The sequence below is a fragment of the Peromyscus maniculatus genome, chromosome 12, assembly GCF_049852395.1.
Source record: "Peromyscus maniculatus bairdii isolate BWxNUB_F1_BW_parent chromosome 12, HU_Pman_BW_mat_3.1, whole genome shotgun sequence".
NCBI classification, from domain to species: domain Eukaryota; kingdom Metazoa; phylum Chordata; class Mammalia; order Rodentia; family Cricetidae; genus Peromyscus; species Peromyscus maniculatus.
This window is the reverse complement of record NC_134863.1, coordinates 30,011,377-30,024,935: the sequence shown is the minus strand read 5'-3', so window position 1 is coordinate 30,024,935 and position 13,559 is coordinate 30,011,377. Positions and strand designations below refer to the sequence as shown.

The 13,559-nt window shown below is 43.9% G+C and overlaps 1 protein-coding gene across 6 annotated transcripts in view; it reads right to left on the bottom strand.

The window, feature by feature from the left end:
* The window catches only part of Igsf11 (immunoglobulin superfamily member 11), a 185,319-nt gene that overhangs the window by 20,780 nt on the left and 150,980 nt on the right, over positions 1–13,559 (bottom strand). Inside the window, exon 1 of one of the 6 annotated variants that reach the window (XM_042259304.2) lies at positions 1,575–1,728. The exons of the other annotated variants lie outside the window; for them this stretch is intronic. The gene's annotated coding sequence lies outside the window, so the exon portion shown is untranslated. Of the gene's footprint in view, positions 1–1,574; positions 1,729–13,559 lie in introns of those variants that run through there. 6 annotated transcript variants of the gene reach the window in all.

Below are 13,559 nucleotides of genomic sequence, written 5' to 3'. Positions count from 1 at the left end.
CTCATCTGTAAATCTAACAAAGCATGTGAATGTCTTTATGCATATAAAGCATCAATGAAAAAGGTAATAAGTAAAAGAAATGGGAAGATGTACAGTGTTCATGAGATGGGAGATCCAATATTAATAAGAGGTCAATTAATCTCCCGAAATTGATAAAATTCAGAGCAAATTCAATTAAAACTCCACTAGGCTTTTTAAGTACATGGCAATGAATTAATTTTCGCACACATGAAAAGGGAAGAATCACAAAGAGTCAAAAGAAGTAAAAGAACATAATAAAGAACGATGGTCAAGGGCTCAAGTGATGGCTCAGCAGTTAAGAGCACTGGCTGCTCTTGCACAGGACCCAGCTTCAATTCCCAGCACCCACGTGTCACTTACTCCCTCTGTTAACTCCAGTTCCAAGGGGTCTAACACCCTCTTCTGGTCTCCACAGACACTGAACATACATACTGCCTATAGCTTAGGCTTGTTCCTAACTAGTTCTTATGACTTAAATTAACCCATTTCCATTAATCAACATGTACCACCCATCCTGCTTCTTTTGTGTCTTCTGGCATCTCTTCTGTGCCTAGATTTATCTTCTACTTTCCTCTCTCTCTGCCTGGAAGTCCCACCTATGCCTCCTGCCTAGCTATTGGCCATTCAGCTTTTTATTACACCAATCACAGTAATATATATTCACACAGTGTACAAATATCCCAACAGTAGTATACACCTACAGGCAGGAGGAGCTCAAGTCTGTGGCCAGCTTGAACTGCAGTGATACCCCGCCTGGAAAGAAAGGAAGTGAGAGGGGAAGGGAAGGGCAGCGAGAGGAAGAGCTGAGCATTATGGCAAAGGCCTCCTGAGTGGGGAGATGAAAACACGAGGACTGTGAAATCAGGATAGCCTAGGCAAGGGCGGGCCTGGGCTACACAGCAAGACCATACTTCACAAAACAGCAACAAAAAAAAATGAGCCACAGAGGGTCCACCATTAAGTTCTTCAGATTGCTCCAATACAGGAGAGAAAGCACTTTCCCCTGTTAACCTATGCAAGGTGATGTTTATCATCCATCCTCAAATATACTAATTTCATGCTGAACTCACATAATTCACACACACACACACACACACACACACACACACACACACACACACTAAAACAAACTGAAAGCAACAGCTAGAAATGGGGGGAATTGCCCAAACAGGGAATGCAGAGGGCAGGGATGGGGTAGAGATGGACAGGGATGGGCAGGGATAGACAGGGATGGGGCTGGGATGGGCAGGGATGGGGCTGGGATGGGCAAGGATGGGGCTGGGATGGGCAGGGATGAGGCTGGGATGGACAGGGATGGGCAGGGATGAGGCTGGGATGGACAGGGATGGGCAGGGATGAGGCTGGGATGGACAGGGATGGGCAGGGATGAGGCTGGGATGGACAGGGATGGGCAGGGATGGGGCTAGGATGGACAGGAATGGGCAGGGATGGGCAAGGATGAGGCTGGGATGGGCAGGAATGGGCTGGGATGGGGCAGGGATGGGGCAGGGAAGAGGAGCCTGTTAGCAAGAGAAAGCCTCTGCTGCACTCACTTTTTATTTTTACATTCTCATATCATCTGATTCTTGAATCCCACACTTTGGCACCGCAGCAAAAGAAACATTCTAGAGAGCTTCCAGAGCTTGCAAAGGGGCAGGTGAAGCTGGACGGGTCTGAATGGCAATCTGGCTCTTGCTTCTAATCTGCTATGGAACATCAAGCAAGTCACTTAATCTCTGAAACTTGGTGCTTCATCTACACAAAGGGCTTGTGCTCCCACCCACTTGCCACAGAAGGAGTGTCAGAGATGGTGGCTCCCGCCATGACTGTCCTTGCTTGGGAGGCAATGGAGCGCGCTGACCATCCAAGCCTACAGCCAATACAATACAGAAAGACTCATTTAATTCCACAAAGAATCAAGAAGGAACTCCCACCTCTGGGGCCCTTCTGATCCCCTTGTTGGGAGTTGTTCTAATAAAATTTGTCCCCTCAAAAACGGAAAATAGAGGCCCAGAGAAAAACTAAAAGCCAGTTCGAAGACACATAACCACAAGGTTAGTAAATGTACACTCTGGCTGGGCGGTGGTGGCGCATGCCTTAATCCCAGCACTTGGAAGGCAGGGCCAGACGGATCTCTGTGAGTTGGAGGCCAGCCTGGTCTACAGAGTGAGTTCCAGGAAAAGGCGCAAAGCTACACAGAGAAACCCTGTCTTGAAAAAAACAAACAAAAAAAAATGTACACTCTGGACTCAAACCATGCAGTTTACCTAAGGAAAACATACACTAAAATATCTCATAAATGTTTATTACCACTGCATTAAGCAATCACAACATTTAAAACTATAACAGACTTTTACACAAAACCCTTAGATGAAAACCTCAATTTCCTGACTGTAAACCTACAAATCAGCTCCATCTGCCTCAATGCCCTCTCTACTGTTAAGAGTTTATTTAGAGCCGTGCCCACTGTCCACTAGGAGAGCTCTGAATCCTCTCCCTTTGGTCCCTTAGTAACCTTGCCACAGACTGCAGGATCTCAAGCCTTCTCTCTGCACAGGAATTCCCTGGCAGCATTTAAACATTCTCCAGTTGCTCAGTTTCAAAGCAATCCCTCCCTCGCCCAAGGGCAGTAGTGTCCTGTTCTCCCCACTCCCCCCACCAGGATCTGCTGCCTCAGAGTCTTCCTGTGACTCTTTCTGAAGACCTGTCTACACTGGCTGTCTACTGACCACTCTCTCCCCCAGTCTTTGATCCAATGCGGTTCCACCACTTCTAAAAGCTCCTCCCCAGGCATCCCAGAGACCTTATGGCTGCACAGCCTTTGTAATCTCTCTTGCACCCTCAAGGGCATCCACCAGAGATGAGCAGGCTCGCTGTTGAAGCCCACTGCCCCTCAGCTTAAGGGAGACAGTCTGAACTCCACTCCCCTTCCCTGAGTGTTTCTTGGTCTCTCTGCAGTTTCACTCCTTGCTGCATGGCTTCACGTGTTTGTAGTCCTCCAAGGACTTCCTGATCTCCACACTTGCCCTGCAGAAGCACATCTGCAGTCTTGAACTGGATCCTCATTTGCAATGGTTTCCAAAAGTCTTTCTCAAACGTACATCATCACCTCCCAGACACATCTACTTGGTATCTCCACGGCATCTCAAGTCAGTGTCCACGACCAAAAGCATCCCTTCCATGCCAGGCTCCTTTCTTCTTAAAATGTCTTTATTCGTTTTTAGGTTGGTATACAAAACAACATGTTTTATTTTGCATTTCCGTACATGTATCATTAGACTTTGTTCTCATCCGTGACCCTCCCTGACTTCCCTCCCCCGTGAGGTGGTTTGAAAGAAAGTGGCTCCGAAAGGGAGTGGCGCTGTTAGGAGGCGTGGCCCCATTAGGAGGCGTGGCCCCGTTGGAGGAGGTGTGTCACTGTGGGGGCGGGCTTAAGCTCCTTGGCTCAAGCTACACTCGGGGTAGTAAACAGTTCACTTCCTGTTCAGCCTACAGATCAAGATGTAGGGTTTGCAGCTCCTTCTCCAGCACCATGTCGGGTAGCATGCCGCCATGCCCCACCATGAGGATAAAGGACTAAATGTCTGAAACTGTAAGCCGGCCCCAGTTAAATGTTTTCCTTTATAGGAGTTGCCACGGTCATGGTGTCTCTTTATAGCAACCGAAACCCTAACTGAGACACCCCACTCTGGTGGAGGTTTTCTGCCTTTCCCCATAGACTCCTTTCTCTCTGCTCCATGCTTTCATGACGTGTATATTCCATTACCCTCTTCTTCCTCTCCTATAATCTCCTTTGTAGTTTCAGGAATCGCATGCTGTATACACACACACATACACACACACACATACCAACGGATACATCCAAAATTTTTCATTTTAAATTTAAGTTTAAATATGAGATAATATGCAGTATTTGAGTCTATCTTATTTCATTTAAACATAATGGTTTCTAATTGAATCCATTTTCCTGTCAATGTCAAGATGTCATTTTTTCTTTGTGAATAAAGTTCCAACATATACATGTATCACATTTGTTCCTCCATTTATCTATTAATAGACATCTAGGCTGCTTGCATTTCCTAGCTATTATGAAAAGTACAGCTCCAGACATGGGTGTGCAAGCAAATCTCTGAGGTATGCTGACTTAAAAATTAGTTGAGTACATACCCAAGAGTGGTACTGCTGGGATATATGGTAGTTCTATTTCTGGTTTTGGGGGAAACCACCATGCTGATTTCAACAGGGGCTTTACACGTTTACACTGTCAGTTGCAGTATACCAGGGCTCTTCTTTCCCCATGTCCTTACCAACATTTGTTGTTTGTTTTTCAAAGCAATTTTAATTTGCCTTTCCCTGATGGCCAAGGAACACTTTTTCAAACATTTATCAAACATTATTCATTTTGGAACTGTTAATTCAGTTCCTAGCTCATTGATAAACTAATTAATTAATTATTGTTGGGGGGTTTCAAGGGGTGATCAGGCTTTTTGTTGTCATTTGGTTGACTTTTGTTTGCTTGCTTGGTCTGGGACATATGTCTTTTATTGACCTAATTCACCAGAGTGAAAATAATGCCTACACCAAATCAAATGTGTGTTACTATAACTTCTGCATCACAAAATCCACAGCTTCAAAAACAAAAACATCACATTAGACTCAATCAAAATCCACTGCTTCAGAATCAACACCTTCTTTGAAACCACAAGAATGCTTAAATACGGTTAAGACTCAAATGCAGAAATCTGGTTGGTTGAAAAGCTAATTGACTTCCTAACTTGCTCAAACAAAATTACAAAAAGGCAAACTTGTGAGGGTTGTTTTTGTTTTCTGGGTTTCATTATTGGGATAATAATGGGGGGATTGTTTCTATGATTTCTTTCCCCCCTTCCCCCCAAACTGTGTTCTTCACACATATTACAGTCTACTGAAATCACCAACACTGCCTGGCAGTTGAGAATATTTAGAGCCCTGGGGCTGGAGAGACAGCTCAGCAGTTAAGAGCAAGTACTCCTCCTGCAGAAGACTCAAGTTTAGGTCCCAGCACCCATGTCACACAGCCCACAACTGCCTGTAACTCCAGCTCCAGGGGACCAGGCATCTTCTTCTGGCCTCCACTCACATGCACATACACACCCAGGCATGCATTCTGTACATATAAAAACTACAGAGAAATCTTTAAAATACAGTTCTAAAGTAATAAGGAAGAGAGCTACCCCAGGCACTCTTCTGCTGTCCTTTCTTCCCAATCAGAGATTGGAGATGTTTGGGGCAACACCATCAGCAGCAACTATAGCTCTGATGAGAGTCCAGCTCTTTACCTCCATGAAAACCAAGTTGCAAGTGATGTGTAAGTAACACAGTTTGAGTTCTGATGTGCCGGGCAGTGGTGGCACATGCCTTTAATCCCAGCACTCAGGAGGCAGAGGCAGGCGGATCTCTGTGAGTTTGAGGCCAGCCTGGTCTACAGAGTGAGTTCCAGGAAAGATACAAAGCTACACAGAGAAACCCTGTCTCGGAAAAACAACAACAACAACAAAAAGAATTCTGGTGTTTCCTGCCAGTTCAAGCAGGTCTTCAGTGGGCTACTCCAGGGAGGCCGCACTGGTCTCTGTGGGAATAGACCCCACAAGTGAGGCTGCTCTGGATTTCAATGTCTCTAAACACACCCCACAAGCCAGATCACTACAGATGGAAATTATCTTGGTCTTGGCCTTTTAGAAACGTTTCCAGTCATACCGCCAGCCATTTCAAATCCAGCTGAACCCCCAGACAAGTGAGGCAGAGAACAGGTTGGCTGGGCAGAGAGCAAGATCCCGCCCCACCCCACTACTCCTTCACTGGACAGTGATTCAAACTGCATCCTGGTGTTTAGAGTTTGCATTTATTCACATGGTCTAGATATTCACCTCCTGATGTGGAGTTGGAGAAGATTTTCCTCCTGCTCTTTAGGTTCTCTCTTCCCTCTGGTGCTGATTTCGTTTTCTGTTCAAAAGCTTCTTGGTCTCATGTAATCCTATTCGTGAATTCTTTGGATCATTTCTATACTACTAGATTTATTTTTTCCACAAAGCTGTCTGTCATCTGTGTCTGCATGTTAAAGTGTTTTCCCTGAGTTTGTCTCTAGCAGTTGCAAAGTTCCAGGGCTTATATTGGGTCTTTGATCTGTTTTGAGTGACTCTTAGTACAGGGTGAGAGAGAACGGTCTTCCTTCCTTCTTCTACATGTGGAAAATCCAAATGCATCCGTTAACATGTGTTAACAGCATCTTTGCTGCCTTGTCTGTGACACATGTCTGACACCTTTGTCAGACATCGGGCAGCTGTAGTTGTGGGGCAAGTAGGAGAGGAAAGGGTTAATGTGGCTTACACTTTCACATTGCAGTCCATCACTGAAGGAGGTCAGGACAGGAACTCAAAACAGGGCTAGGAACCTGGAGGCAGGAGCTGATGCAGAGGCCGTGGGAGGGTGCTGTTCACTAGCGTGCTCCCCATGGCTTGCTCAGCCTGTGTTATTATAGAACCCAGGACCACCAGCCCAGGGATGTCCCCAACAACAATACGCTGCCCCTTCCCACACCAGCACTAATAAGAAAATGCTCTGCAGGCTTGCCTACGGCCCAATCTTAAGGAGGCGTTTGCAATTGGGACCCAGTCCTCTCAGATGACTCTAGCCTGTGCCAAGTTGACATAAAGTTAGCCAGCACATTTTGTTTGCTCTATAAATTGGGAATTTTGAAGTCACCTAAGACATTCTCCATCACTACAAACATCTTAAAACATGATGCAGGGCTACATGAGGAAGATACATTTTCTTGAGAAAAAGCACACAGAGGAGTCTTATGGAGATAATATTTAAATTATGATTGTGATAGGAACCACCCCATTTCTATCTCAGAAAGGGTCTACACACCCAAAATCAGTGGTTCTCAACCTGTGGGTCTCAAACCCTTTGGGGGTCAAAAGACCCTTTCACAGAGGTCACATATCAGATATCCTGCATATCAGATATTTACATTAAATCAATAACGGTAGCAAAATCACAGTTATGAAGTAGCAACAAAAATAATTTTATGGTTGGGGGGGTCACTACAACATAAGGAACTGTATGAAAGGGTTGCAGCATTAGGAAGGTTGGGGACCACTGTTCTAAATGTATCTGAGCAAAGGCAGCTGAGATTAGATGTGAACACATACATGTCATCTGCACAAGGGGCCTGCCTGATTGGCTCAGGGGAAGGCAGCTGTGGAGGGACATGGACTCCTGGGAATTTGTGCCTGAAAACCCTTCTGGCAAGAACATACATGTTCCTGGAGATGAGCTGAGATTTTGTTGGTTAATTTTTATCTGGAATAATCAAAAAAGTTGTATAACCTGCTTTCATTTTTCATCGTTAGATTAAAAAGAAGTTGCTTTTGAACAGACTCAAAGGGTGTGAAGGGGAAAAAAAAAATGCCGCTTTGTAACAATGTCCCAGGACTCTGGTACATTCAGTGCAGCGAATATGTTTAAAAAAAAAAAAAAAAATCTTAGTATAAGGTAGTGAGTGTTTTACATTTTAAATGCTTAATTCTTACCCAACCTGTAAAACATCAACTGAAAACCCAATTTTCTTTTCAAGTATATTTCCATGTTTAAAATTCTAGGCAAGGATTTAAACTTTAATGCTAAATATTAGACTAAAAATTCACTTATGACGTCCTACAATTTGCAATATTTACATGTAAAATGCATTATTCAAGAGCTGAATTGGTAGCATTTTGCAGAGTTCAACCTTTTCTTACTGCTTCCCCCCAAAACTAAAGTCACCTCATGAATTCTGAATGGCTCCGCAGTTAAATAAGAAAGGAGTAAAGTACATAGCCATGTTTCCTCTGAGGAGTTGAGATCAAAAGTTAAAGTTTTCTTTCCTCTTTCTAAAGGCTAAAGACTCATTTCCTAAGATTTAAAGCAAAAGGGAATTTATACCATGTCAGATCAAGAAGTATGATTCATCCAAACAGAAGATGCGAGTTAGGAACCCTGCAAAGTCCTGAAGGATCATCCCCGGCCAACAGAAGAGACCAAGAATGTGTTCCAGCCCTCTGCCCAGGGCCAGATGCAAATGACAAGATGTCTTTCAGCAAGGCCATCAACAGTGGAAATTAAGAATGGCTACTGGCCCAAGCAACCCAACTGAGATTTCAAAAATGGAGCACTGTCTAATGTCTGGGGTGAATGCCCCCCCCCCAGAACACTTCCCCCAGAATGCAGTCGGCAAAGCAAACCAGACCTTCTGTTTGTAGCACTTTGGGCAACCTCCATTATCCTTTTGTTCTCATGTTTAGCAGCAGTCACACTCAAAGAAGGTTCAGTGGCTTATTCACACAGGACCTTACAAGTGTTGTCCAGTATATGCACAACAGAATATTGACCTATTTCCTCTAACCTATTGGGTTTTATACTCCTATCAGAGTGAAATAAGTTTCAACATATTAAACTTCTAATCTACATTTTCTGAAGGAAACTGAGGAAATATTACAATTCTTTAACACTGGGATTTTTAAAAAACAGATGACTTTCTTCCTGTATTTTAATTAAATTTAATTTGATAAGATTATTTTTAGACTTACTATATGATCTTTTTAAAAATGCTATAGAAACCAAAAATGTGTCTATATTAATTGCAATTAAATTAAACATTTTGGCCATAAACACCATAGTAAATAGTGATTAATATCTGTTTAATTTTATGAATGCAGATGATTCTATTATACATTGGTTACCTTCATTAATCAATGTATGGGATTGCTGCCAAATCGCCCCCTTGTGCCAGTTCACACAATGCATTTTATTGTTGGTATACAGAAGCAGCACCATGAAGTTTCCTATCCTTATTTCCTTGCTGAAGCATCACCCAACTATACAGACTACGTCACGTGGCATTATATTTTAATGGTATGACAGTCATTTTAGTGCCTTCCCATGGACTTCACCTCTTTAATCACCAGCCTGTTCCAGGGTGATCAGAACAGCAAGGGACGTGGACACAGACACTAAAGAGCAGATCTAGAGATGAGGCAGAGACACAGGGGGACTTCAACACCTGTACTGAGAGACAAGGCACAGGGAGCTCTGTAGATACCCGCCCCTCTCTGTCACCTTCCGGAGTATGTGCATACATCCTCGCAGCATGGCACATATATCCCGGGTACCATTTACTCAGCGATGTCTCCTAATCCCTATCATCAACTTCAGAATCCTCTTCAAATGTCACATTCCTGTCACCCCCTCCTGAGGTCATATCCAGCTATGGGCTGAGGCATTCTGTTCCACTTAGAAATCCCCCTTCAGTGTGACTACAGTCTCGCAAGATGGATGCAGAGGAGTGCTTAAGAGTAATTATAGAAAATCTAGTCACCGCAGTACCACAGACCGGCCACATAATTTATATACATATTTTGTTTCGCCGATATTACATGACTCACTGAGTTTTGTAATAACCTTGAATTATTTATAACTTAATAAAACAGGCCTCGATTACCAAATTAATCTTGAAGACCTAGTAGCACCAGGCCTCCAACTGGCATGGCAATTCACAAGAGCTGAGCCCTCAGACACACACACACACACACACACACACACACACACACACACAGTGAGCCCCATCACTCCCCGTCTCTCCACAGTCCAGCACTTTACTCAGTCATTTTGCTGCTAACTCCTATGGGCATTTGCATTTGTGAGGCCTTTTTTAAGGCTTACATAAGGTGTGTGGTAAGAATTAACCATACAGTAGCAAGGCAGGAAAGCAGAGACCAGCTTTGCAGAGTTGCAAACGAGGATGTTAACTATTCTGTGCTGAAATTCCCTTCAGAGAAAGCAGAAAGGAATTCCTTACATGTTAGTCACCAGAGCTGAGATGCAGGCTCCCGATCATTCACATCCCAGATAACTGTAATTGCACCGGGAATCAGAACTTGACCAAGAAAAAGAGAGAGAGAGTCCTCTCCAGGCTAGACGCTATTATGAGATGGGTCTTATCTAAAGATACACCAAATACAGGCTAGGGGTGTAAGTCAGTGATAGACTGCTTATCTGGCATAGTCAAGGTCTAACTCAGTCTCCAACACCAGAGAGGAAAAGAGACATATCAAGTGTAATTATGTCTGGCAAACCCAACACCACCTTCCCTGCTGTCAGGAACCTGGGAAAATCAGCAGTATGTGAAGAGAAGAGCTAGATCACTAAAATGAGGGTAGGAAGGGATGTTACATGAGAAAAGGGCAGCCCATCAAGACTTAATGGGCCTCTTGTGTGTTACAGGCACACGGCTCTCTTCATTACTAAAGAGTGCGTCAGAGTACAGGAAGCAAAAACTCCTAGACATGAAACATAAAAAGGAAATAAATACTGTTAGAGACTGCCAGGCTTTTCTAACATCAATTCATAGAACAGACAAATATCAGTACAAATACAGAAGACCTGAATAGAGACAAATTTAGGGCAGACGTGTGTTAGAATATACAGCCAGCGACATGACCAAAGAAACAAGTTAAAGACTAATTTTCCAGGAAAGCAGTCAAAGCCATCACAGAGAAACTGGCTTGATACGGAAACACTGCAGTGGCCCCTGTAAGCATAGGCCAAGTGGCTGGATCCTCCCGCAATCCTGCAACTAACAACAATCTCAGTTATCTCACCAGTGACAGGAGCATGCTGCAAAGCCACACTGCTCTGTGGCCATCTCTGCTGGCTGCAGAGGCCACACAGCACACTCCTTCTGGTGGCTCGTGTCTCTGTGACATCTCACCTATGGGGTTCCGAATGGAAGACCTACATCTCTGCATGTGAGCTGAGAAATTGGAGACATCATCTCTAGCATCTACTCCGGACGCGGACTTGGAGAAATATTCAAAATACGATGGGCAACCATGCATATTCAAGCCAGCCATAAACGCAGACTTCAAAAACCTTGTCTGTCTTTCCTCTCCCACACCTCACCATGCCTGCTCTTGCCCAGCCCTCTTTCCCATCATGCACTGCATGGCCTTGCAGAGTGGGAAGCTGAACCTGCCCTCTTATCCTATATGAGCCCTCTGCCCTCTGAGGAGGCGGGGGCGGCTGCCACTGAGCTGGATAAAAGTGTCCAGAGGCAGGGGAATGGAAGTTGTCCAAGTTCCCTGACAAGAGGAGACTCGTGTTCTATTTTGTACATAAGAGAATAAGAAGTGACGAGACCAGAAAAAGATGGCCACCCTGGGAAACGGATTTCATCGTCACAGGATTCCCCGAGCACAGAAATTACAGAGCAGACTTCAAAGACCCTGGAGGGAAACACCAGTAGTTATTCCACAGGAAATTAAGAGGGTACTTCTGCCAGCCAGTGGTGGCGCATGCCTTGATCCCAGCACTTAGGAGGCAGAGGCAGGCGGATCTGTGAGTTCCACACCAGCCTGATCTGCAGAGCAAGATTTAGGACAGCCTTTAGAAAAAGGATTGCTTCAGAGTCTAGCATTGTAAAAGCCCTTGCAGATACAAAAGGAGCCTCAATAAGTGATATCAAATTCCATGCCAAAAAAGAGCTTCAGATTTTAAGTTAAAACAACTTGAAAAAAAAAAAAACATTTCTTGCTAACCACTGTCAGCCTAGAAATGAATTATAATCATTTTAAAGGAAGTATTAATGCATCAATGACTAGATGAAAGGTCATCTTTGTGTCTTCAAATCTCAGAAACTCCGGTTAATCTCCAGGGTGGGGGTGGTTAAGAAAACGGACAGAACCTGAGGGCTATGTTTCTGGTGTTTGGGGACATCCCTTCATTCTAATGATAACTCTCCAGTCAAATGTGAACTGGTAAGAAACTTGCCTTCTTGGGGGTTGGCGGGGGTGGGGGGGGAGTTGAAATTCTTGCTGCTTAATTTCCTAGAACTTTTGAAAAATATAGTCTTTCAAACAAGGCTAAGAAGAACATACCTTCTCTTTATTGGGTTAGGTTTCCTTACTGGCAGAATAATCTATATTTTGGACACTGGCATACTGTACTTGATGGTCTCTATTCATTGGATTACTGGATTCAAGATTTATTTCTATTGGGAAATGCTATCTAGGGTTCCAGGTGGCAAAAGGCCAGAGTAATGGCCTTTGCTGCTAAACACAAGCGTTCTCTCAACCTCATCACTCAGTGGAGCATCCTCACTTGGCGACAGTGAGCAAGCTCCATTTGTTTAATGAGGCATTCAGATGATAGAAGTGGCTTAAACCAACAAGTGGAGTTATTATGAACAAATAAAGCCATCTGAGACCATCAGAAGGATGCGATGTTCCGAGACGGACGGGCTTTTTCTAAGCACGGCTCCACTGTGCCTCTTCCAAATAGAACTCTAGTTTTTCTTTTCCTTGATCTCCTTGATGTGTTTGTGTCAGTTCCAGCTTAACTGGTAAGTAGTTAACACATTCTTTAGGGGATATAAGACGGGAGGACATGAGAGAACAGCACTTGGGATGGGGGAATCTTTCTAGGAATACTGACAGAGAAAGAAACAGGATAGAGATGGAACCAAGTCCTGATAATGAATCCAAATACGTTACTCAGCCTCCCAGGCCAGGCAGACCCTGCTTACTTTGGCTTTTGCCTATCTTTTCAGTAGATTTACTCAGGCTCAGCAGCACAGCCATCTCTCCCACCTTGCTCTCCAGATGGTCTATATTCTTGGCTCGAATCACCTCACAGACCTTCCAATTCTGCCCGTGGGTACCCTAGGTATTCTTGAGATTATCGTGACAATTCAAATTCTCTTAGAGCAGAACTTTCTCACTTAGATTCTATATTGAAACTATCTGTCCAGGTCCCAGCACACAAAGACAAGAGTACAGTGAATCCCCAGTGTGCAGGCCATCAGGAACGTAGGTGCTAAATAGTGTCGCAAGCACTTTATATAAATCTCAGCAACAAGGTTAGGAGGTCATAGACGTGTGGCTGTCGGTCACATTTTACGCATAAGGACACAGAGGCCCAGAGATGGAGCTGGGCCTAGTTCATTGCTTAATATAACTGCAGAATCTTTCCTAACTCGAAGTCACATGGTCCCTACTTGTCATGACAGTGTGGCAGTGGGCTGACTGTGTACTCTTAACATGTTACCTAAATTCTGTCAGCCTTAGGAGTTTAGTATTTTTAACAGATAAGAATATCTACCTCACATGATCACTTTGGAAAGTATACCTTAAATTTTCCTGGCACAAAGAGATCTTTAATAACCAGTAACTGACTCTGATCTCATAAAAGTGTCTTTAAGTTGTAAGCACTGATAGTCAGAAAACTGACTGATTCTGGTGTGCCCTCTAAAGGCCCCACTGACAGAAGATCCCTCAAAAAAAAAAAGTATGGCCGTAGTCTCTTTTTGATGCAAATCTTTAGCTATGTTTAACTTTGATTACTAAAAGGAATACAAAACTGCTCTTACTTATGTGTCAAGGAAAAACACACTTTAATATATGACTGAATGTATTTCTATGCCCTCTACCCACTTGAAAAAGAGGTCAAAGGGCTAAATACTT